Source organism: Cebidichthys violaceus, unplaced genomic scaffold, assembly GCF_023349555.1.
Source record: "Cebidichthys violaceus isolate CVI_PGR_0920_01 unplaced genomic scaffold, fCebVio1.0.p SCAF_15, whole genome shotgun sequence".
Classification (NCBI taxonomy): domain Eukaryota; kingdom Metazoa; phylum Chordata; class Actinopteri; order Perciformes; family Stichaeidae; genus Cebidichthys; species Cebidichthys violaceus.
This window is the reverse complement of record NW_027176318.1, coordinates 1,465,102-1,491,787: the sequence shown is the minus strand read 5'-3', so window position 1 is coordinate 1,491,787 and position 26,686 is coordinate 1,465,102.

Sequence of the window (26,686 nt, the reverse complement as noted above, 5' to 3'; positions counted from 1 at the left end):
AGCTCATTGTTGCCTGATGTTTTCAGTGCTTGTCACTCATGTGTGAAAAAGTAGCAACCAAATACTTCAGAAAAGTCCAGGTTTACTGTGTTGGTTGGATTTTACATAGTTCAAACACTTCTAAATCATTTCTCTCTCTGTCAAAATCGGTGCTCACAATTATTTTAACGCAACATTAGGTAGACGAAGAAGAGGGATCATCCAAACAACAACAATAACAACAACAACAACAACAACAACAGGACCTGGCCTGTTCACACAGGCAGCACTGTCACACTTCAGCGGCTCGCATTCATTTACCTGCCAAATTAGACTCCATACTTCATCGTGCCTGTGGACAGAGAGGGGGGAGGCTAAACACTGCAGGCTCATTATCTCTCTAGTTACATGTTTACCGTTTCTAAATACACCTAATTGGGAGATCAAAGCGTCGGTGACTAGCTCTCCCCGCGGCTGAGAGGGCAGCCAACCACGGATCCGCTCGCCGGCTCGCTAATTTGATCAAACGCACCCTTTGTCTCGTCACGTCAGAGCATTCGTCGCGAGTTCACTCGGCTGTGACTTGGAAATGGGGAGACGGTTCGCTACATGTTTAGGATTTGTTGTTGTTTTTATTTAGTTTTTGTTGTTGTTTGCCCAAGAAGTACAATAAGTCCACTCAAGAGGAATCTTTTCTTTCATTATTTGGCTTCCGACTTTTTCTCGGTTGAGTGAAGAGTCAATCTTCAGAGTGTACAACATTGTTGATGGTTGTCAGGGACTGATTTCTATTCCAGAGCGAACATGAAGGTGGAGGGGGTAAACAATCTCAATACGCTGCTTATCATGAGTATGTTTTTATTGATTAAATAGGTACAAACAAGCAAGGCCCCAAATTACAGATGAACTGTTGCCTCAAGTTGAGCATTATCGTAATCAAATACAGACACGCTGGGAATAAAAATGACAAAAATAAATCAAATACAACTGCAACGGCAGGGCTATCTCAAATTACCTTAAATCAACAACTTTAGAGCGTCCTTGTCTTTAACAAGTTTCCACTGGATCAAACCGGGTTTAGTCTTAAGGTATCGGCATTTGTGTATAAAGAACTTCTAAAGTAGTAACACAATATTGAGAACAAGGTTTTCAACACAGACACCAAAGTTAACTCTCTTCACTGAAAATGGGGACAACTCAATCCTGTTGGACTGTAACCAGTTCTGCATATCACTCCAGAAGGACTGAGTCAGAATGAAAAAAACAACAAAAAAACATGTTCCAAACTTTCGATTTCACTTTCACAAAAATACAGCTATTTATGTCAAAATAAAAAAAGTTTGTTGGGCAGATCTCATTTTGTATCTTGAAGTTCACCTCTTTTACCTTCGGAGGAAGTGGAAATAAAATGTACAGTACATTTTCCTTATTTCCTCAACCTTTTCAACTCCAAATTCTTTAAGAACATTTTATTCTTACAGGGTTAGGGTGAAATACCTTTCTAAGATCCTGCTAACTCTGTTTCAACATTTATTGTTACAAAAGACAATTCCCTCAATGCAAAGCTGCCTGCCAGGAGAGACTTTTGAGAGGCAGACATAAACATTGATATCAAACTGCTTTTATATTTGTATGTCGACCATAGTACAAGTTATTTAAAGTAGAGGTCAAAAGTCCTTCAAGTGGCCCATAAACAAAAAAAATGTTTAATTGAAATACAATTCTCTAGAAAATAGTTTGACTATATATTTTTACAACAAGCACCCCAACTCAACCCAACTGACAGACTTGTTGAATGAGAATTTCCACAATCCATCACTTTATTGATTATTTTTCCTTAATCAACCCGTTCACTCCTAGCCCAAATAATGTTTATGTACCACTCCCATGAATCTGCCTCTGAAGGCCCCTTTATTATTTTCAAACACAAGTCAATGTATTAGAGCTATCTGTAAATAAAGAACTGATTGATGAAAATAGTTGTAATAAATAAAAACTCCTCCGAATCGCCACCTTAACATGGTGGAGTTTGAGTGGCTCAGTGATCCTGGGAGCTATGTTGTCCGGGGCAGTAGCCCCTGGTAGGGTCTACCAAGGCAATCAGGTCTCAGGGGAGAGCCCAGACTAAGAGCGGTTCAAAAAACCCTGGTGAATAGTAGCCCACAAACTTCAGCCACCTCGCCCAGACCAGGGAAACCGGGGCACTCTCCCAGAGCCAGACCCAGGAGGAGAGCTCGTGAGCGAGCGTCTGGTGGCCATGGAGAAGGACTTTCGGTTGGCCTCAAGGAGGTTCTGGCAAACCATCCGACGGCTCAGGAAGGGAAAGCAGGGCCTACCCCAAGCTGTTCTCAGCGGGGGGGGGGGCTGCTCACCCGGATGGGGGACATCGTCGAGCAGTGGAAATAGCACTTTGAAGAACTCTTAAACCCGACCAACATGGCAGTGCCTGAAGACTTGGGGGGGCCGCACCCATATCCCTTGCGGGGGCCGCAAAGGTAGTCAAAAAGCTCCTTGGTGGCAAGGCACTGGACATTGTTGGGTTGTCTTGGCTGACATGCCTCTTCAATGTCGCATGGGGGTCGGGATCAGTACCCATGAACTGGCAGACCAGGGTGGTGGTTCCCATTTTTCAAAAGGGGGACCGGAGAGTGTTCGAATTATCAGGGTATCACACTACTAAGCCCCCGTGGGGAATGCTTATGCCAGGGTGCTGGAAAGGAGGCTCCGACCGTTTGTCGAACCTCGGATTCAAGAGGAGCAGTGCGGATTCCATCCCGGCCGTGGAACAGTGGACCAGCTCTTTACCCTCGCAAGACTACTGGAGGGGTCCTGGTAGTTTGCCCAACCAATCTACATGTGCTTTATGGACTTGGAGAAGGCTTTCGACCAGGTCCCTCTGGGGTACTTGTGGGGGGTGCTGCGGGAGTATGGAGTGCCGGACCCGTTGCAACGGGCCATCCGGTCTCTGTGCGACTGCAGTAGGAGCTGTGTCCGTATTCTTGGCAATAAGTCAGACACGTTCCCGGTGGGTGTTGGCCTCCGCCTGGGCTGCCCTTTGTCACCGGTCCTGTTCGTGACTTTCATGAACAGGATATCTAGGTGCAGCCGGGGGTTGGAGAACGTCAGGTTTGGGGGTCTTGGGATCGCCTCTGCTGTTTGCAGATGATGTGGTCCTGTTCGCCTCCTCGGATCGTGACCTCCAGCATTCACTGGGGCGGTTTGCAGCCGAGTGTGAAGCGGCAGGGATGAGAGTTAGCACCTCCAAATCTGAGGCTATGGTGCTCTGCCGGAAACCGGTGGATTGCTCACTCAAGGTGGGGACAGAGTGCCTACCGCAAGCGAAGGAGTTCAAGTATCTCGGGGTCTTGTTCATGAGTGAAGGTAAGATGGAGCGGGAGATCGACAGGCGGATCGGTGCGGTTGCAGCAGTAAAGCAGGAGCTGCACCAGACCGTCTTGGTGAAGAGGGAGCTGAGCCGGAAGGCGAAGCTCTCAATTTATCGGTCTGTCTACGTTCCGACCCTCACCTATGGTCACGAACTCTGGGTCGTGAACGAAAGGACAAGGTTGCGGCTACAAGCGGCCAAAATGAGTTTCCTCTGAAGAGATAGGGTAAGGAGCTTGGACATCAGGAGTGAACTTGGAGTTGAAGCGCTAATCCTTTGCGTCCAAAGGAGTCAGCTGAGGCGGTTTGGCATCTAATCAGGATGCCTCCTGGGTGCCTCCCACTGGAGATTTTCCGGGCACGCCCAACTGGTAGGAGACCCCGGGGAAGACCCAGAGCACGCTGGAGGGATTACATCTCCCAGTTGGCCTGGCAACACTTCGGGATCCCCCAGAATGAGCTAGAAAATGTTGCACTACCTAATAAAATATGTTAGGTAGTGAACAGATATATACTGTACATGTATTTGAAAAACCTAGCATGTAACGGTACACCAGAGAGACATTATGATCTACAAGTCACTAGATGATCCAACTCTGTTGGATAATCTGTGTTCATGTACAGAACGTCGGACACCATCACATGGACTCAGAGGTTTGACTTTATTCACTTTTAAAATGGGCAACACGTTCAATAGCTTTTAGCTATAGTAGTAATAGTAAAATGACCCACTGGAGGTTTACACCTTCATGTTCTCTTCCAAATATGTTTGACTAACCTATTGGTTTGTTTCCAACTTGATCTTTCACAGTTATTTTTAGAAATGTTGCCATATTCTACAATACTATAGTACATTATCTTAACTGATGGAACTAAGAGCCTGAGCTCCGGCAGTAAACCCTTTCACTGTCTGATGTATCAGCAGAAGGATTTTAATCTGCGGGTCATTATTGCATTTAATAACAACAGATGTTTGAGCATTTTCACATATTCTATACCCATGTTTAGTCAGAACTACATGGTAACAGATGTATTTAAGTTTTCTTTCTCACAGGAAAACTACATAGTTTCGCATTAAAAGTAAATAATCTTTTATATATCGGGTGTCACTTGGTGTCAGTGAAATTAATCTCTGTATTTCCTTTTGCAAAACACATAACCAAGTGCAACATAAGAAATTGGATTACTTAGGGATCTCTCTCTCACTCACACACACACGCACACACATGCGCGTCGTGACGGAGACACAGGGCCTGACATTTTCCTGTATAGTCTGGAGGAAGCGTCGGAGCGCGCTGTGTCAGGAAACACTGATGAATGAGCGGACAGGAGGAGGAGCGAAGGAAAAGGTCTGAATGCTGAGGACAAATAATGGCTGCATCTGAAACACAATATCCTTCTTCATTCATCACCACCTACTAATATCAGACCACACGCACACACACCCTGTTATCTGCGGTGCTCTGATGCTCATTTATTTAGTCTCCAGCAGAGACACTCTGTCACTGGTTCAAACAGCAACAGAGCAACTACAGTACAGTATGATGGCGTGTGTGTGTGTGTGTGTGTGTGTGTGTGTGTGTGTGTGTGTGTGTGTGTGTGTGTCATACTGCATCAGTGTGTCAATCCCACACACACAGCACTGATATGATTCGTTCACTAGTCTTCACTCACTGAAGAACTAGAAGAGGATTTTTAGATGCATACAAAACCGTGTCACTTTATTAGGTACACCTATTTTAGTTTTGTTGTGGTACAGGACTGAAGGAAATAAACACACACAGTAAAATACATTGGTGTGATGCTGACCTTTTAGTATAGTTCTTGTCACAATAACCATAAAACCACCAGCTGCAATGAGCTGACACATGGCAGGCCTCCCAGTGCCGATCAGTCAGCTGTACACATGAACATCACCTGCTGCAAATGAGAGTTTACGAAAGTCAGTTTACGAGTGAGCAACGGATTTAAGAAATTTACAAGTTTACAAAGAATGAAAATATCAAAAAAAATATGTGATACATCTTGAGATAAGTTTTTTTTCTGTGATTTGAGGCCCTTAATCCAACCTTGGACATACAGTAGCAATAGTCACATTTTAAAATAGTGAATTTCAGCAGGGATGTTCATAAGCAGTTGCAAATTTATGAAATATATGTTTCAAATTTACGAGATTTTTTTTTTACTCTGAGATCAAAAACACAAATTCACAAAAAACAATTAAAAAAACATTTCTTCTGAATAGGCCAAATTCACGACAATGACTTTTCTGGATTCTGGATGCTTATGATCATTTGGTGATTCGATTCCTTTATGCTTGCAAAGTATATGTATTTGCTCAGATCATCCAGTGCGGACACACGGTGAGCGGCGCTGCCTGTGGTGAGATGAGGTGTTGATCCATTCTTCACAAAGAATAGCTGTTTGTCCGAGTTATATTTCTTGTAAATTTGAATATTTGTAAAACGTCAATCTCAAAGAATATTTTTAATATTACATTAGTTTACCCTGCCATCATTTTTCTGTGATAAACAGACACCACAGACCCCCCCCCCCCCCCCACACACACACACACACACACACACACACACACACACACACACACACACACACACACGCACACACACACACGTAAAAATCTGTATCTTACACAAGCTCAGTGACAACCTGATAGAGAGATGAAAAAATATAACCAATGATGCAGTTGACTATGTATGCGATGAGTGTTATTATGAAGAGTTAGCAGATAAGTACCAGCTGTCAAAGAGGTTTTTATCCAGGCCGCTGGTTGTTGGTCGGTCAGACAGAATGCACTGAGGTGCGTTGGCTTTGTATCTCAGACAGCCAGGTGCTCAGAGAGAGAGGATTAGCGGGCGGCTATCGCTGTCGCCGCCGCTATCGGCACCATCTGCAGGGATCAGGAGCAGACGCACACTCAGATACGTTTATTCAATGGACAGAGGTTTGTGTAGGAAATCATTCTTTTGCTCAACTTCATGTTAACTTAATAAGCAGATGGGATCCAGTCGGTGTGCTAATAAGGCGGATAAGATCAAAGCTGGAAGCATTCAGAGCCTTTTTATTGGGAACACCACAACGATACCCAGTCACGAGTCATACTTCTGTTTTCAGTATTTAACATCAAGGAAAAAACACACAAGCAGCGCATGTAATCAAATCTCACTTGTGGGTGCTACATGATGAATGAATAGTGTCAGCAGCAATTGAATTCAATTGTAAACACGAGTCATATTTTTGTATGTCTTGACCTAAAGCTGTTCTGATATTAAAAACTTACATTGATAAAAATGAAAAGTTAATATTTTAACAGTTTTTTTTGGAAAATAAAACGGTTTAAGTATCTCTTTCAGCTCATTAATTCTCTGCGATGGTTTGACTGGATTTATGTTATACACTGACTAATCTGTAGTACTGATTCACTCTTTTTCATGCGTTTTTCATTCAAAATATTGACCTGCAGTGTAGTGGAATAAAACTTAAAATGGCGCAGACAATGAAGAGAAACAACAAAGTGTCTCGAGTTTGTCTTGAATCAGTCTTGTAAAAGGTGCAATATTCTTTATTACAGTTGTGGTCAAAAGTTTACATACACTTGTAAAGAACATAATGTCATGGCTCTCTTGAGTTTCCCCGTTATTTCTACAACTCTGATTTTTCTCTGATAGAGTGATTGGAACAGATACTTCTTTGTCACAAAAAACATTCATGAAGTTTGGTTCTTTCATGACTTTATTATGGGTTAACAGAAAAAGTGATCAAATCTGCTGGGTCAAAAATATACATACAGCAGTGCTAATATTTGGTTACATGTCCCTTGGCCATTTTCACTTCAATTAGGCGCTTTTGGTAGCCATCCACAAGCTTCTGGCAAGCTTCTTGTTGAATCTTTGACCACTCCTCTTGACAGAATTGGTGCAGTTCAGTTAAACTTGATGGCTTTCTGACATGGACTTGTTTCTTCAGCATTGTCCACATGTTCTCAATGGGATTTAAGTCAGGACTTTGGGAAGGCCATTCTAAAACCCTAATTCTAGCCTGATTTAGCCATTCCATTACCACTTTTGATGTGCGTTTGGGGTCATTGTCCTGTTGGAACACCCAACTGCGTCCAAGACCCAACCTTCGGGCTGATGATTTTAGGTTATCTTGAAGAATTTGAAGGTAATCCTCCTTCTTCATTATCCCATTTACTCTCTGTAAAGCACCAGTTCCATTGGCAGCAAAACAGCCCCACAGCATAATACTACCACCACCGTGCTTGACGGTAGGCATGGTGTTCTTGGGGTTAAAGGCCTCACCTTTTCTCCTCCAAACATATTGCTGGGCATTGTGGCCAAACAGCTCGATTTTTGTTTCGTCTGACCACAGAACTTTCCTCCACGTGTCCACGTGATCAGCAGCAAACTTCAGTCGAGCCTTAAGGTGCCGCTTTTGGAGCAAGGGCTTCCTTCTTGCACGGCAGCCTCTCAGTCCATGGAGATGCAAAACACGCTTGACTGTGGACACTGACACCTGTGTTCCAGCAGCTTCTAATTCTTGGCAGATCTGCTTTTTGGTGGTTCTCGGTTGACTCTTCACCCTCCTGACCAATTTTCTCTCAGCAGCAGGTGATAGCTTGCGTTTTCTTCCTGATCGTGGCAGTGACAAAACAGTGCCATGCACTTTATACTTACAAACAATTGTTTGCACTGTTGCTCTTGGGACCTGCAGCTGCTTTGAAATGGCTCCAAGTGACTTTCCTGACTTGTTCAAGTCAATGATTCGCTTTTTCAGATCCATGCTGAGCTCCTTTGACTTTCCCATTGTAGCGTTTGTGGGCGCTTGTATCCAATGAGCCCTATTTAAATGGCCTCAGAGAAGTCACCAGCTGTAGTCACTCATAATCACTCACAAGAAGTTAAGAGGCCATGCTATGAAGCTCATTTCATTGACACAACTTTCTAAGTCACCAAAATTGCTAATTCATGTTGCTGTATGTATATTTTTGACCCAGCAGATTTTGGCACTTTTTCTGTTAACCCATAATAAAGTCATGAAAGAACCAAACTTCATGAATATTTTTTGTGACAAAGAAGTATCTGTTCCAATCACTCTATCAGAGAAAAATCAGAGTTGTAGAAATAACTGGAAACTCAAGAGAGCCATGACATTATGTTCTTTACAAGTGTATGTAAACTTTTGACCACAACTGTATGTCATTAAATCAAATTTCTTTCTGCAGCTCATACAATCACAACAATGCACACAGGCTTGTGGAGTAATGGAGTACATGATGCGGCGTATAGTAATTAGATACAAAATACAGGGAACTATATTCCGTTATAGCTACAGAAGAAAGAGACGTAATCTGATTACTGATACATTTAGTTAAAATGGGGAGTTTTAGCAAGATTACAATTTCAATACCTTTTTTTAAAAAATAAGGATGATATACCATCATGAGCATAAGCACACACTGGATGTTAATGAAAAAGAAAAAAAGAGGTGGATGCAGGGACACGTTTCAGCATGTATTCCTTTGCAAACGTCTGCCTCCACGTTCTCTCTGCTGTCCAAGTTATTTTCTTGCTACGGCAGGTGACAACAACAATAGAGGAAGAGTACTTCTTCTCCTCCTCCAACTTCTCTTGCTACTCGCTCACAGGCAATACCTGGTGAGGAAAAACAATGTTCAGCAAAACACAGCGCTTAAAACAACACTACCTAAAAAAAACATCAGAACTTATGTTTAAATACAACTCATCTTATTGATTTTTTCTTTTCTCTTTAACATAATAGATATCTAAGTAATCCAAAATCAACAGAAAGTAATCAAGTTACGTTACTGAATGAACTCAATATTGTGGCACTTGGATAGGCTTCTGAATATTTGCTATTGTTTTACTATTTAACAGGTAATTAGTAATTGCAATAGAATTCTTTGACTTCTACTTTATACATTTGCTTGATTCAGTGTTTACTGTAGAATTAAATGTACACTGTTACTCTATGTCTACTTTTCCTACTCCACTCCACTACAAACACCTCTAGCAAAGAGCAACTGTCCATCACACTTCTTCTTGTACTTTGCTTTACCTCTTTTTCTTCTTCTGTGTTTGACTCTTACACATAGCGCTGCCTATTGAACCGAGCCTCCTACGCTCTCACCACAAGAAGAAACAGAGAGGGTGGCAGCGAGTCACTCTACAACTTCTTATCACACGGATGATGCCAGCAAGCGAGATGGCCTGAGTTTGATTGGAACAGAATGTCTGTAGTGAGGAAGTATACTTGTTTTAATGGTGTGAAGATGTTGAAGTCATTCTTGTGTTTGTGTGACTGTTTCTTTCTTTCTTTGAGGACTACTGAGGTTCTGAAGATGATCTCTAAGCAAGCATTGCGTTGGTTTTTTATTCATTCCTGTATTAAAAATGAAAATCATTAATTCACTGCAATGCATACAAGCCCACATTGCTTTTTGTCGTCATTACATTATTGTGGTAATGCAAATAGTTTTTTTAGTCATTACAGTGTTACCTTCAGTGTAGACTTCACTATTACACAACTGAAAGCTTAACTTTTGTATTTTACAACTTGAACGCTAGTCACTGGTGTTTTTGTGTTAAAGTACAATCGGCAGCAGCTAAACAGGCTGTACTGTGATCCTCCTCACCGTCAATGTACGTCCACTAAAAGTGCTTGTTTTGGCCACTGACGGGCTCAGATTGTTAAATATGTTCAATGTCACGGCTGAATATTTAGCTGATTTTCGGCAGTGTGGGTGGGACTCCAGAACGAGACTTCTCAGAGTGAGACACACTTCAACAAACAGACCAGATCAAGCGAAAATATTCCTCTGTGGGGTTCTTTCCATAATGCCTGTCATTGGCAAAAACAAGCACTTTTGGTGGAGGTACATTGACAGTGAGGTGTTTCCCCGATATGATTACATTACAGCCTGTCTGCGGCGTTCTCCCTCAGTGCTGGAGCAGTATTAAAAAACGTCTCCACTAGTCACCAAAACAAAAAAACATGGGAAATAAGGTCCCAGTTTAAAAATACAAATATATATATATATTTATTTGTGTCAAACTGAACACATTAACCCTGACAGTGGGAGTACAGATATTTGGGTGGAACTCAATTGGCCCCCTCAGACTGATAGGTACTACTAGTGTGAAATTAGTTCAGATGCATTTGGTAAATATGCCGTGAATCTTTTTTTCCAACCTCGAGAGTCCGAATGTTAAAGTCCTGGGTGGCCCCGCATCATAATGAGAAACAATGCATTATTTAATTAAAATGTGAAACATATCAAAACTTTAGTGTGTAGGCAGACAGAAGCAGTCCACTTTTTGGAATACTGTGCACGATTTATTTGGGATGAATCAAGTTCAAATGGATTTTAAGGGGAAGTGGTTAAAGTGTAAAGTAATTTACGTCCGTTGCTGTGTTACATGTGAGATGCCACAATGATGCACATTAGTGTTTTCATGATTCCTGCTAAATTGGCGAAAATGTGTAACATCACCGGTCATTTCAAAATTCTGAGATTATAAAAAAAAGATTTACAGGAAAACAGTCAAGTTAACTTAATTGACATGTGTACACCTCTACTGATGCTTCAAAGAGTTTGATTTGTCTTAATATTATCCACGTTCCATTTTAATGTAAATCGGCCTATTTCAATTTATGCTGAATTTAACACATTTGCAATTATATTTGACAGAAAAAAAAATACTGTTGAGGACTTCTAATTTGTTTGGAAGGACACATTTTTTGCAAACTCTGAACCCTCAGTCGATTCCACAATTATGTGTGTGTGTGTGTGTGTGTGTGTGTGTGTGTGTGTGTGTGTGTGTGTGTGTGTGTGTGTGTGTGTGTGTGTGGTCAGGCAGAGCAGCACACATCATCATTTAATGATGGCTTAGCAAACGGTACATGTACACTCGACAAAGATGAATGGTGCTCCTGGCTGGTAGAGACCGTTGCATGACGCCTCTCTCTCTCTCTCTCTCTCTCTCTCTCTCTCTCTCTCTCTCTCTCACTCTCAGTGTCTCTGAAGTCTACAGTTAGTAAGCTGGAGCATCTGGGGTCCATTGGGGCGAGCGAGGCAGAGAGCGGAGCTATAGGGGCCAAACCTTTGATTTTCCTGTCACGGCTGCTTATAATGATTAATGCCTGGACTTTGGGGCCACTCTGTGTGATTACGGGGCCCACAAGCTCCTGCTCCTCTTGTACCGCTAACCGTGGTGTCTGAAAATGCACATACATGCACTGACTGTTAAAAAAAAAGAGAAATAAAATGGACTGGTCGTGTCCTGTTTTACAGCTTATAATGGTGTGTGCGTTTCCAGGACCTTCCCACCATTTTTCAGACCCTTAGAAAAAAAACACACACACAAAACAAAACTCGACATTGTGCATCAAAAGGGGTGGAACTTAACATTTAAAGATATTTGTAAGCTAAGTTATAGAAGTGAACTGGAGTAACTTTTTAGCCTGCAGAAGGCACTTTTCCCTGGTGCATTTCTGTTTAAAGTCCTCCAAATTAAACAATTACATTTTCCGTATGACCACACCCTCTAGAACAACACATAGAAGCGTTTTCTGATCTAACACCTCCCATAATCATTAGTCTGTGTCTTCCAAAACCGTTACAAATCATTGTATGTGATGTCAAAAAAAAGGCTATGGTTAAGGTTTTGTTAAAACTGAGGAAAAAAGCAGTTTGTAAATGTTGGGGGACAATCGTTCTCATGGCTACAACAATAAACACACGGTAGCTGTGGCTCAGAGGTAGAGCGGGTCGTTGATGTAGATGTGTCCATGGAAGACTCTTGACCCCAAATTGCTCCCGAAGGCTGTGCCAGCGGTGTGAATTTGCTTAATCCTGATGAGCTGGTGACGCCTTGCATGGTAGCCACTGCATCAATGTATGAATGTGTGAACAGTGCACCTGACATTATCATTACATGGTTAGGGAACAAAAATGATCATTGAATTATCAGTTGGAATACTAAGTTAAAAAAAAGTATCCTGAAATTGCTTTTTTTTTTGTGCTGTGTGCCATATTAATTTAGTCTTAACCAGTAATATATATACTGATAATTACACATCTGAACAAATCTCACAAGGGTTCCTTTTAATTTAATACCAAAACTATTAAAATAGCCCTTGCAGTTGCAAAACTATGCTCATTTTAGTATGGCTATGCAATTTTCGAGCAAAAGCCTAAAAATAGGCCCAATGGGTCCAAGAGGTTTTAAACTGAATAGTCTGCCTTTCCTCGCTTGTGTTTCCTTCACAAAGCAAAATTTAAATATTCATTGTCCTCCAGCCAAAAGAATTTTGGACCTCATTTTATTAAAAAAGTACATCCCTTGCATCCTCGTAGACAGGACAGTAACTGTCCATCCTCTTCTGGAGAGACATTAAACCTGCCAGTCTCTAATGGTAATGTTCCACAGTGTAACTGTGCACATACAGATCTTTGTCTTGCTTAAATCTTCTTATTTCACATTAACTTCATACACTGTAGTTATTCTTTATGAGACAATGAGTTTGTAACTTTTGTTTACCTCATATATCAACCGGCTGTTTTTCTGTAAACATGAGAAACATCTTTCTCCTAATCTCCTGAATATCACAAAGTAACCTGTTCTGGAAAAATGAATGACAAACGGCTCCAAATAAAATAAAGATTTTAACTCCTTAGCCCGGGGATGACCATAAAAAATGTCCCAATTAATTACCTTTTTATTGAGTCTCTCATAAGACATCTTTACAAGTCTATTTCCAAACCGACACATTTGACATTTATAGAGGTTCACTGCCCATATCTCCACTTATGGCCAAAACCGACTTAAATTTATGGACTCCCAAAAACGATTGTATGGCTCTATGATGCGCAACGTTACAGCTTGTATTATCTCAGAGACCCCAAACAGCAGAGGCACAGTCAGACACAGGACACATAAAAGTTATAGAAAATCCCAGATTATTACATTATTTAACTTTGTTCAGTACACTGTAAACAATTGCTGTTAATTTACAGCCAATTTTCAACACTAAATCTACTGTATTTAATCTACTGTATTAATGTAATACGGTTTTGTACTGTAGTTTGCAATGCATTGTGGGCTGGCCCATTTGAAGCAACAGCACAGAGGCCCTAAACAGTATCCTAATGTTTTAAATTACAGTACACTACAGTATTTTTTGGAAATCTGCAGTTTTTCCAGAGGACGCACTTCAGAGGACATGTGCTACACACCAACAAGAGGTCCTGCTTCATCTGCATCAATCCGGTTGTGTCTCTACAAATTAGACGGTAATTAAAAACAATATTATTTTCCTCTCAGTATGTTATTCATACAGGTAACGTAGCATTACCAAAAATAAGGTTTGAAATCAAACTGATGCTCAGCAAGCTGTCTAGCTAGCCACTCTATGATTTTAAAATGCCACATATCAATGAGGTTGAGATTTGAATAGGTCAAACATTTGTATTCACATGCATTTTAGAGTCACGGTTTTAATCAAATGCTAACCGTTTAATTTCTTAAGACTGGTAGCAGTTGTTGCTAGCTAGCTAGATGATAGCCTTTGCTCTTTGTTAAACCACATTGACCTCTGTTGTGCTGACCTTGAGGAGAGTTTTGAGAAATTGGAGTTGGAGCAATTCTTAAAAAAAACCCTGAAAGCATCAGTGTAGGTCACACCAAACCTTAGTTCAATGTGTACTATGTAGTCCAAAAGTGACAACTTTTTTCTAAATGCCTCCAGCAGAGCTGTTCTGAAACAACAACTGGAGTTACTGAGTATAAAAACAAGACTTTTATTATACTCATGAATAACACTGTTCAAAGATAGTTCTTCTGGGGAGAATAACACTAGATGAAAAATATCATCATGACATACAGTACATTAAGGACAGCTCAAGGGCTAATGGGAGCTCTGTCATATTCTGTCTTGTTGATTCTACCATCAAGGTTTTTGAACCTTATCTCTGGGTGACTGGGTGATGGAGCCCGGACTTGATCACTATTTTACACAGTTAAGATATATTCTCACTTGGGAGCTTCCACATGACTCTGCTGAGGCTATACAGGGCTCATATTCTCATAAACACACACACACACACACACACACCAAAAAAAAGATTATTGCGACAAAAAATATGTTTATCAAAAGTGGTGGAAAATCCGATTTGGTGTGCGCACAATATAAAAACCTGTTACTGTTATACATAGCTTTTTGGCTAATTGTGTAACGTTTCCAGCCTTTTCCATTGGAAAGTTGCAAATCCCACTATTTGCTGGTGAATTACAGGTTATGTGCCAATGATTGAGCAGTTAGCTGGCAGTGATGGATGACGTATTCTGATTCTTTACTTATCTAATCCATCCACATACACATATATATATATATATATACGTATATATATCAGTAGCTCCCATTAAATTCACTACATTATTTTCTTTATTTGTTTGTTTTTTTCCATGTTTATCACCAATGGTCTATGACAGAATGCATTCATCATCATCTGAAAAGGAAGAGTGCAGCAGACGATCACCACTGACGGCCGACCAACCAGCCAGACCTGCCGGACCAAACGCCACTAAACTGCCCCAGGGAGGTGAGTCGAGATGGAAGCTAAGCTAACCCAGCTAGAACCTAAGACTACTCCACTACCCAGCATGCTTCTGGCTGTCTGAAGCCCGGTCGCAGAAAAATAACATGGATGAAAGCAGCAGGAGGTCGGTGACTGTTGAGACCTGGATCCATCGTTCATCTGGATCAAGATGCACCTGACGTGCGGACAGAGAGCAGGACTCTGGTTGGACGAGAGAAGGTGGACTCTGTGTTTGAGCACCAAGCATCATGATGTAAACACAGACACAGTTGATGGACAATGTTTTCCTCTTGTTGAATTATTAATATAAAGATGTCGGCCATATTATCTGCCCAGAGAATTGTTTTTGTTGCTGCTGTTTACATTCCTGAGGATGCAAATCCAAAGGGACAGGAATGTACTGCTATTTTTTCTTTGTTTTGTTCACCATGTGTTTGTGTTACAAATGGGCTACAACTTGTGCATCCCTGTGTTGCATAATGACTATACATGATCCTTGAATCCTTGAGTATATATACATCTATATTTACATATTTCATGAAGTGTAGTAGACTACAGCCTAAGTGGCTGAAAATGGAAATTCTCAAGTCCCTCAGAAGTATATCTAAATTGTACAGTGAGTAAATGTACCTCGTTATTTCAACAATATCTCTGTCGGGGTTCATTTTTGTGTTTACCTTTAGTCAGACTCAGAGACACAAGTTTCAAATAATTTATGTGGAAATTTATTTGGAATTCTTTAGGATTCTCATGGTGCTTCCCCTGATTTTGATTTAATTGAAGATGTTACAAGTTAACTTCCAAAGGTGCAGGATTTTCTCATCAGATGTCTCTTTCAGCGATGCTAGCAGCATAGTTCTGTCAGTCCACCACTTTGTTCTCGGCTGAAATATATCCATAACTATTGGATGGATTGCATTTACATCTAGTGCCGACATTCATGTTCCCCTGCGGTCCTCTGACTTTTCATTTAGTGCCACCAGAACCTCAAAGTGTTCACTTCTCCAGTCAAATGTGTCACAGAACATTTGTGGTTCACAGATGATAACTCTTAATGAATGTGATGATCTCTTGACTTTTCCTCAAGCACCTCTAAGGTTTGTGGTTTTGATTGGAATTTGATTGCATTGGTGATCCTTAGACTTTTCATCTATTTCAACTTTCATCATTTTGGTTTACGGACAAATATCTGCCAAACTATACCCTCACCATCTTCCTTTCCCTTCTCTTTATCATTCTCTCTTTGTCCTTGATTTCCTTCCTCCATTCTCCATTAGATCCTCTACCCACCCCCCTCCCGCCATCTCTCTCCTTTCTTCCTCCTATCCCTCTGACTCTCAGTGATCAGGGGAGGTCAAGAGCGTTACATAGAAGTGAAGAGGAGATAATCCCTCATATTAAAGCATGTAAAAGCTGCTAATGCCAGATCAAATAGTGAGGTTTTCACATAGCCGGGGAGGCACGGCCGACTGCCGCTGATCACTATCACGGTGGCGTGCTCAAAAGACGGGCAGACTGCTCGCCGGGCCTTTGTCGGGGACAATGAGACAGCACAGCTCTTCCATACGGAGTAGCAGTGTCGCTGGATTGAAATGTACAAGATAGCTAGTCCCAGTGCTGTTAATGAGTGTTTACAAGTCGCATCCACAATCTGATATGTGATGGGACTAAAATGTTTGGGGTCATATAGAGACTACTCAGGTTTGAAAAATGTAAGGGGTTTGATGACCAATGGAATATTGTGAAAGTATTTTAAACAGTTTATCGCTTTCATTTTTTGACACAAAATGCATTCAAATTAAATTCTAATGAGAATTCAACCACCACCAAACCAATGTGTCTTTACACTCCATTTTGCATGTTTACATACTGTTACATTTAGTCTACAACATTAAAAATACATTTTACAAAATGCATTAACTCCCAATTTGAACACAGAAACTGTCTTGATTCCTTGATGACCTCTTTGAAAGTCTTGCGCCAGGCGAGGAAATGAGCATTTTGCAATTGACCTGAACAATGTGTTGTTTTACCATCCTTTTCACTCACTGACTGGTTTACAGCCCATCCCAGGATGGAGTCACTTCTCCTTCCACCATACCCTCCATCCCTCATCCATATAGAGGAACTTTTTCCTGATGGAGGTGGGGGTTTATGACCAGCATTCACATGATCAGATGTCCCTCTCGGACACAATCGATGCTGCATGTCTAGATATATCTACAAGACAATGCAAGGGATAGATCTGGCATGAAAAAAATTGAATTACCTAGGCGTGTATGTTTTGTGCTCTTTGATTTACTCTCCACAAAACAATAAGCCTATTGAGAGAAGCCTATTCTGTGACATATACTGTGTATGAGAACCTACCATCATTTATTTTCCAAACCAGTGGGGTCTACATGTAAGTTTGATGTTAAAGTATAGGCCTGTGGGAGTGTTAATATAGGCTAAAGATATAGCTTTGCCATTCTGTTAAAGTCAAAGACATGGACCTAGAGACTAATCCTCAAATTGCATCGACACTGGATATAACTGTTTACTAACCCCCCCCCCCGACTAGAAAGAGTCCAATCATAGCTTAGCAACCGTAACTAGGGACATCACATCTGTCAAGCTGTGGATGTTCCACCATGTTGAGGCGGTGTACACAATGCTGGAGTAAAGATAATCAGTGTTTAGAGGGTTGTGTATTTTTGATCAGCTTTCCAAAACTGAAGATACATTAGCATAGGGAATGAATTAAACAGTGTGCTTATTTACTCCAATGCATGCTTGGCCTGGTTAATTAGCTTTGGCATTGATGGCAGCAGTAGTAGTAGTAGTAGTGGTGAAAGTTCTACAGCACCTGCAGACAATAGGTCTTGCTCTAGACTGGCAAAGGAGCTAGATGTCCGCTCACCGCCCAGTCATCCTTTTACCTTGGTGTGGATATAAATTCAGTCACCATGAAAACAAAGCTGTTTTAAGCCAGGCTGGATGCGCCATACTCTGTTTTTTTGCATCGAGACTAAGACCACCTTTCGCTCGGAGTGAATGTCTTCTCTCATTGACCATGGCACAGAGCTCTCCTCTTCCCTTTTCCCTTTCCCTCTGATTCCTCGTTTTTTTAACCCGTATTCAGGAAGTAAATCTAACGGTCATCCTGGTGGCACCGGAACACATGAGCACGTCGTGGTTCCCTTACCATGGTGCAGCTGCTAATGGGGAAACCGTGTGTTCCTTCACCTCCTGGAGGCTGCTGAACAGGAGCGCTTGGAAAGGTTAGGGCTGCACCCTTCAGTGGTGTGAAGTGTCCATGGTGCTAGAGCCCCTTCTTAAAATTAGCTTAGAATGAGCTCTTCACATCTACACAGGGAGTGGGTCCTCTTCGTGGAGTCCGCTGTGTTGTGAACTAACCATTGGCTCGAGACAGAGTTTTTATGTCACCTGAAGCTCACCGTAGATTCTCCGACACACTGTCGTAATGTGAGTCGTGGTACTGCCAGCTGCCGCGTGACTTCTGGTGGACTTCCGTTGTTTCTAAAGTAATGTTGTTATTGTAAGGATGGCCTCTGACCGAAGACGGTGTGACCACAATTTTGCACTTGGCAGCTCACATTACCATAGTTTTGGAAAGGGAGGAGTGAGCGGAGGGGTATCCAGATGTTTGTAATCTGCCACCAAAATCTTACACACTGTCATTTTAACCATTCAAGACTAAACAATTGATGACGTTTAAAATGTTAACCACCTATCAAAGCCATTCAAATTTTGTATTATTTAATTAGATTTTAGTTGAATTGTGGACATTCAAATTAATCCATCTTCCCATTAAATCAGAGAAACCTCAAAGTTTCCCAAATAATACTTACCAGTTGAAAGCTGATCATTATTTAGCGGAAGCATCTACCCCACGTACTACTCGTACACGTGGCCTGACTGCCAAAGCACACACGAGGCACCATGTTGCCAGATAAAGGCCCAAACTGTGGCCATGCTGGGCCTTATCATGCAAATGAGCAATAATTGGCACTAATTATGGATTGCTGTCTTCAGAGTTGCATAAAAATTTACAAAAACGGTTTATCCAATCTCGGTTTTCCTAACGAAGCTGTGTAAAGATACGTGTGTTTGGCACTGTGACTGGTGGGGGTACAGGCAAATTTATCTTCCACATAACTGCTTCTGATTGAGGCCATGTCTACACTGATGCAGATACATGTGAAAACAATCATTTTCTCCCCATTTTGGGCCTCCATCAACACAAAGCCTGCAATTTATGTTGGTGCGATGTTCCAAGAGATGCAGGTGTCGAACTGTTGCGGTTACTGGTTGATGTACATCCCGATCCCAAACTGCGATCATGAACTCTTGGTAGTGACCATCAGTTTCACCTTGAGTGAAAGGGTTGAGGAGCTCTGACATGCAAAAGGAGCGCAGAGTAAAACCGCTATTCCTTTGCATCGAAAGGTACCAGTTGAGGTAGTTAAAAATGTGTTCAAGGATGCCTCCAGGACATCTCTCTATGGAGATATTCTGGACACAACCAACTGGGAAGAATCGCTCGGACAAGGGCTACATGATCCTTGATAAAATACGAATTGAGATCATCTCATCATTCTCAGGAAGTGTTTAATTCCTTCTGTAACCATACAAATGATTTTCTTGCAATATTGCATTTGTTTGAAAAAGTGTCTGACAAAGAAACAAAGCAAGCATATGAACTAGCATTTATTAAAATACCAACAGTCAAAAACATACCTCAACATTAAAAAAAAAAAAAAAAAAAATTCTATAGCTATCCATCTACATCGCCATCAACCCACAGTGGTACAAAGGGTTTCTGGGAGTTGGAGGAAACAGGGATACACACAGACATACATGCCTTGCATGTCGTTACCATCACCATACCTAGCTTGTATAAAAGGTTAGTGACCCCGGCTCCATCTCACTTTTTTCATGTAACACAGAGCGTGGCCTTGACTAGTCCAAAACTTTTTGGGAGTTTAAGTTTTCAACATATTAAAAACAAATAAAAAGTCAACATGTTAAGTTACTGAGCATAAGAGGTGCTGATACCTTTAGACAGAGTCAGTGTGGCTTTTCCCACCATTTGTCCAGTCTTCCTGCTAAACTAGTCCAACCAGCTGCTGGCTGTATTCCTATTTATCAGACGTAGAATATGAGAGCTCCATCTGACAGTGACCTTCAACGCACTGGGGTGGTTACAAGCAATCTGGATGAGAGTCAGTACCTTCAAGTCTGGTTCTGTGCTGGAAAACGGTGGATTTCTCCCTCCAGGTTGGGAGTGAGACACTGCCCCAATCTAGGTAGTTCAAGCAGCTCAGGGTATTGTTAACGAGTGAGGCTAAAATGGTTCGGTCCGACTTGAGCAGTAATGCGGACGTTGTACCGACCGGAAGCTGGAATGCAAAGCGATTGATTTATCATTCCATCTATATTCTGACCCTCACCTTTGGTCATGATCTTTGGGTAGTGACCGAAAGGCTGAGATTGTGGGATGCAAGCGGCCGAAATGCACTCCCTTTAATACGGAGGCTGGGCAAGCTCAGACATCCAGAGGGACCTCGGAGTAGAGCCGTAGCCACACTGGAAGGCGGGGCCATCATATATGCAAAATATCACAGAAATGGCAACAATGGTGCACATTTTCAGACAAATGTCCACAAGGACATTTGGGTTTTCACACAAAACACATAAGTTTGAAAAATAGAAGAGAGCTAGAGAGGGAACATCAATCCCTGCACATTACTTCACCTGTACACAAGTGGTCTGCAAGTAACTAAAATGATGTGCCGAGTGAGTTTAGGACCCAATAGCAAGACCACAAGACAGGATTCAGGTACAGAACAGACTTTATTTACACTGGACAGAAGGCGGGATCAACGGTGTGGTTTCCCGTGGATCGACACCGGAAAGCAGGCAGGATCACCTATGTGGATCCCTTGGTCCGACACAGGATGACAGGCAGGGTTGGAAGACGGCACGGTGTTGGAAGACGGTACGGACTGACAACCCAGGAATGCAAGACCAGGGTTGATATACTGCCAGGAGGATCATTAGTGGGATCAGGACCAGGTGTGTCAGCCTGCAGGGGGCAATCAGCTGGAGTGTCCGCAGCTGTGCACCTGTCAAGGGTGTGACCATGGGAGGTGTCTGGAGGCAGGCAGGGGAAGAACACCGAACACATGGCATATAATAACAAAACAGGGGAATGACAGAGGTTAACGCACCACGGGTCTGATAGGGATCCTGACATTATGAACTAACAAGTACTTTGTTTGAAGGATAATGAGCCCCTTAAAGCTTGTAAACGCTGGAGACAAATCGTTTTTGAAATGTGAGTAAAAAACAAGTGCAGACAAGTACATAAACACATATATGACCCAAGAAATGATGTTTATGTTTTTGAAATTGAGCAATATGTGGTGACAGTGTTGCCCAACAAGGGCGTGGGCCGGCCACAAATTATCAATCAAACTATAAATCAATGATTTTGTCGAATCATCAACAAACGTAGTTAGGTCAACTAAGTAAAATAAGCAAAGTTATCTTAAAACTGGCCAATAGGGGGACCACACATCTTTTACGTCCGTCCATACCATTCTCGTTGGTGTGATGGACGACTGGAGGGAATTTCTTCATACTTTGCACAAACTTTGCACCTTGCTCACTTATAGATAAAGTTACTTACTTCTGTCGCTCTCTGGGCAGATTGCAGTACCACATCCGATCAAAAGCTTTCAGCTTCTAACAATCCGTGTTAGCTTGAACTATATTATTGGCTATATTATTTTTTTTAATGGTGTTCCACGGTAAAATAATGAAGTAGAAAGCCCTAATGTCCTGGCTAGAGGGCCTCCCTGTGCCTTGGCTGAGATCCATTTAACAAGACCACTCACTGCCGCGGGCTTTACTCCCACCACATAACGACATTTATCATCCTGTACGTAGGTGTAATTATTATATTTAGAGAGCAGAGCCACTGGGACAAAACTGTGCACAGAGAGGTAGCACAGGTCAAAAAGAGAATTACTCAGAGGGAGACCTGAGATATATCCTTGTGGAGGTGCCTTTCATTTCCAAAGCTGCAGACATGTATTACTGCTGCTTACAGCTGTCCCTTAGTTACAGGTTGATGAGTGGTGTAGAACTGATGTTTTATGATATCAAATATATACTTTCTCCTCATAGGGAACCTTTTTTGTTGCAGCAATTTATGTAAAATTGCAAAGTGTCCAGTCAAAGACTTTGAAATGTTCTTAGGGGAGAACCCCCAAACCCAATTTCTCCTTGTATCTTTTATTTAACGTAGAAGTTCAGAATGACAGCGGCCGATAAACTCACCAGCATGTGAATGATGGCACTACTGGAAGTTGTTTTCTTCCACTTGTCTATTGAACCTGGCTAAAACAACTAGCATGCTACAGTTGACAACCACTGATGGCAATGGCAAAACCGTACGGGTAGAATATGTGCCGTACAATCTTTTGTAAATAGACTATTTTGACAGTAATTGTTTGGGTACAGAACCAAGAAAGTATATTAAGTAGTTAATATACAGTGTATTATGTGAAGAACACATACTATCCCATGTACATATACATACATTGTGTACACTGTTGAGATATAGCAGAATTTTGTTAGTTCTGCAATATTTACATTGTTGAAATGACCTTAAATAAATTGTCTGTGCATCACTGTCACGGCAGCAAAGTCCCAAAAAAAACCCACGTTTACTTTTTTCGCTCCTACATATCATGTTACAATACAAACGATTGTGACACACCTATTAGAACTTTACTCTTGACAGACATTCCAGTGCTAACAAATATTTAGTATGACATGTTTGTTTTTTTAAATCATACTGACTCAAGCTTGGCAAAACCAAAATAAGAAAAGGCGCATTGAAATTACATCTCTCTTCCAGGATTTGGTATTTTTTTCTGCTCCGTCTGAAGATAGACCGTGCATCAGAGAGCCAATTGATTTTTCTCTCGGCTGTCTGCTGTTAATGAGCATCAGCAATATAACGCCTGTGATATCTTCCATTTGCTTGAGCGGCGAGAGTGCTACTTTGCCAGACCGAGCATGAAAGAGCTACGGGTTTTTTCAGATCAGCCCGCCAGCCTGTTCCCCCTCGTCCCCGCCACCTTCTCATGCGCTCTTAATGGAAGCGGGGACAAAGAGCTGGGTGCGCCGTTTCCTTGTAAATTAGCAGCCTTTGGATGTGTCTCATTTGAACACACAAAAAGCATGGGGGTGCTATGAACTAAGGCTGACTACTGTGTGTGTGTGTGTGTGTGTGTGTGTGTGTGTGTGTGTGTGTGTGTGTGTGTGTGTGTGTGTGTGTGTGTGTGTGTGTGTGATGCATGAGAAGCTTTGCCTGTCTCATACCTCTGTAGGGAGTGGGAGAGGGGGGGGGGTGCATGTCTGTCACATTCAGCTCAGGTCTCCCATCCATGTGTGTGTTACGCTGTTAGACGTTAGTGTATCCTCGTCAAATGAATCACGACACCTATCTGTAATTACCGTGAATCAGTGACTCCGCGTGGAATGGAAGTGGCACGTTCTGGCGGTAGCTTCCTGTCCTACGGTTGGCTTTTCTAAAAGGATGAAGACGTCCACAGCCGTTTGACTCCTCCCGCCGTTGTCCACCTGTCATTCAGTGCCAACTGTCACAATGTGTCTCTCTGTCCCTCTTCTTAGGCCACATTCTCCTCCATTGCCATTTTTCTTTCCATCCACCAGATGCCCTGGAACTTTCCGCCCATCTACTCACCTGTTCCCATTTCCCTAATCAGCTCTGGCTGGCCCTTCACCTCCAACCACCTCCTCACCTGCATCTCATTCCCTCGTTCCACTCTTCAGGCCCTGTCCTCCGTTTCTTTGTCAGATCATCTTAGGCTGTGATTGCGCTCATCTTGTCAATGAGGTTTTTTGACTCTTGAGTCTGTTCTTGCTCTGAGATCAGATCTCATCAGCCAGACCGCATGCAGAGGTGGTCTCGGCTCGCACTGAGTCCAGATCTCAGTGAGATGTGGACAGCACAAGGGCGATCTTCCTCTACCAAGGAAAGCAAAGTGAAGTGAGGAAAATCGAGCCCTGTTAAGTTACTGCTGATGGAAACGCAACATTTCCTTATTTTGCTGCTTCAAAATAAAAGCTTTTTTACATGAACTACAGAGGGAATTTTATTGTGAAGAATTTACAAGAAAATGTGTTTATCACAGAATTAACAGGGCTTTGTTATTGGCTTTTCTGCAACAAAACAAGTCTACTTATATTACAGGAAGGTAGAGAAAGAGGTAAAAATATCGGGGGACATTTATTGTGAAGGGTTATGGGTATTAAAATATGTTTACGGCCACTTGTTTGACCATGAAATACATATCCGCTCAATTTCTGATCATGCAGTATCAAGTCTGAACACACTATATGCAGACACAGCAAATCTGATCTCAAACGTCCCAGTGAAAAGACAAGTGTGCCCACGGCCTCAGTTCTGCTTCTATTACCTGGCTTCCTGTGACCTGCATATTGATTCTGCTGCCTGTTTGGACTAGGGTTAAGGTTGACACACGTACGTTTCTTTAATGAACCACTGAGTTCATACTGCTAACTCAGCTCTCTGCATTTTGGTTTTTCATCCCTTTTTTCTCCTGCAGTACCAACTGTGACAAAGTGACCAAAAAGCAATTCTCTAGACTGACAAACTGAACGTGTGGTTTGCAATGTAAAATATCTTTTAGGATATAAAAATTGATAATAAAAGAATTCAGTCAAATTGCAACCCTCTGCATGCACAGTGTGATCCCCCATCACATGTGCAGCCAACAGTACTGTCTGAGCCAAAAGGACTACATGTTTTCTTGGAAGTTTTGATCATATTACTGGAGTGACTGTATTTGATTTTATTTTTATGATATTTCAGTTTACCAGCAGATACTAGCCTGACGCAAAGTACACTGTTAATAACATTATTCCATTGTGAAGGGTTCATTCATTGGTGGAATATAGTTATAAAAAATATAAATCTTGTAGATGTCTTTCCTTGGTACCATGTGGGATGTAGCTTAATTGAGCTAGTTTTAATTAATCTAATTCCATTAATCCATATTGTAAAATATTTATTTATAGAAATTAGTTGTTCACTTTAAGCCCCACATTTTCACACAGTCCACATTATTGCTTTTACAAAGTACCTCTCCCCATCAGATAACCTGTTGACAAGCTAACTCAACACATGGCGCATTTCACAATGTATGCATTTCACAAATTAACGGATTATGATATGGTAAAAGGTTAGTTTCCATCAGCACATGACATAAAAAATACAGCCTGAGCACATTACCCCAATATTTCTATTATACTACTATTAATGCCCATAAATTCCCAGGGAAAGTTCCCACCTCGAATATTGACGAAATCTTTCCGCCCTGGGTGAGACTCCAACATTCGCCTTATTTACACCCTCGATGTTTCTCACCATGCTTGCTATTTGTTTGTTTAACCAGAAAACCATTTTAGCATTGCAAATGCTAACTATCCTGGACTTTTTTGTTGTTGTTGGGTCATCTTTATATCTATATTTTTCTTTTTCCCTTTTGTCCTTTCTGCTGATTTCGTTAATTGTTGCTGACATAACTTTCTTCACTTTTCAGACATGATAATAACAAATCAATATTCTGTAGGTAGAAGCCATGTGGCTCCTGCTGAACAGCACAGTGGACCGGAGCAGAAGGAGCACAGGTTCCACTATACTGAAGTGCGACGCTACTGAGCTCAAACAAACAAACTACAAGACCCTGCTACTTTACACTTCACTACATTCATCTGATGTAGCGCTAGAGCGCCTGCTCTATGGGCTCGTGGGTGCTGAGGATCTAGGCAAATTCATCTGAATCCTTTGATTCATGCACCATAGAGCAACTTTCACTTATGAAAAGCATGGTGAGTACAGCTGAAACAACAAAACTCAGGATTAAATCAACTGTAAATAAACAATACTTGTCTGTCTTGATTAAACCAGAAGATGTTGACGTCACTAATAGAACATGCTATTCACAAACAAGCCTAAGATAGTAAGTGTTTCCAATGCTACATATTAATATGGCACACAAAAAGGCTAAACAAAAAAAAACGACAAGCCCGGTTAGTGCAAGTATCCATTTACAAGTTTAAATGGGGCACATTTACTGTCATTTCCTCAGCACTAATGTTGTCATACTACCACACAGCGCTACATTCAACATTTTTGGGAGGCATTGTAAATGATATAAGGGGCTCACACTTTGACAGGTCAATAGTTTCACTACAATCTGGAAAATACAAGCGTCCACTTGCCCTCCAAAATAAACTTTTCAGGGATTAAGAAGAACCAATTCATCCCCAGACACTGACACAATTTTGGCATTTCGCTGTCGTTTTTTTTGGTGGATTTTGGCAAAGAATCAGGCCTGCTGAGCATGTTTAACACATGGGCGAGTGTCACCTCTCAATTTCGGCGAAAGAGGGAAATGACAGGATGAAGCGCAAAGACACCGCGCTATTCGTTTCTGCAGATTACTCTTCAATATCAGCTGACAGATTAGCCGAGAGAGGCCTGCACAAATAGTCCCAATTGTGGCTGTCTGCACTGCAAAGTGTGTGGTCATTACCTCAGAGGCAAGAGAGTGGAGG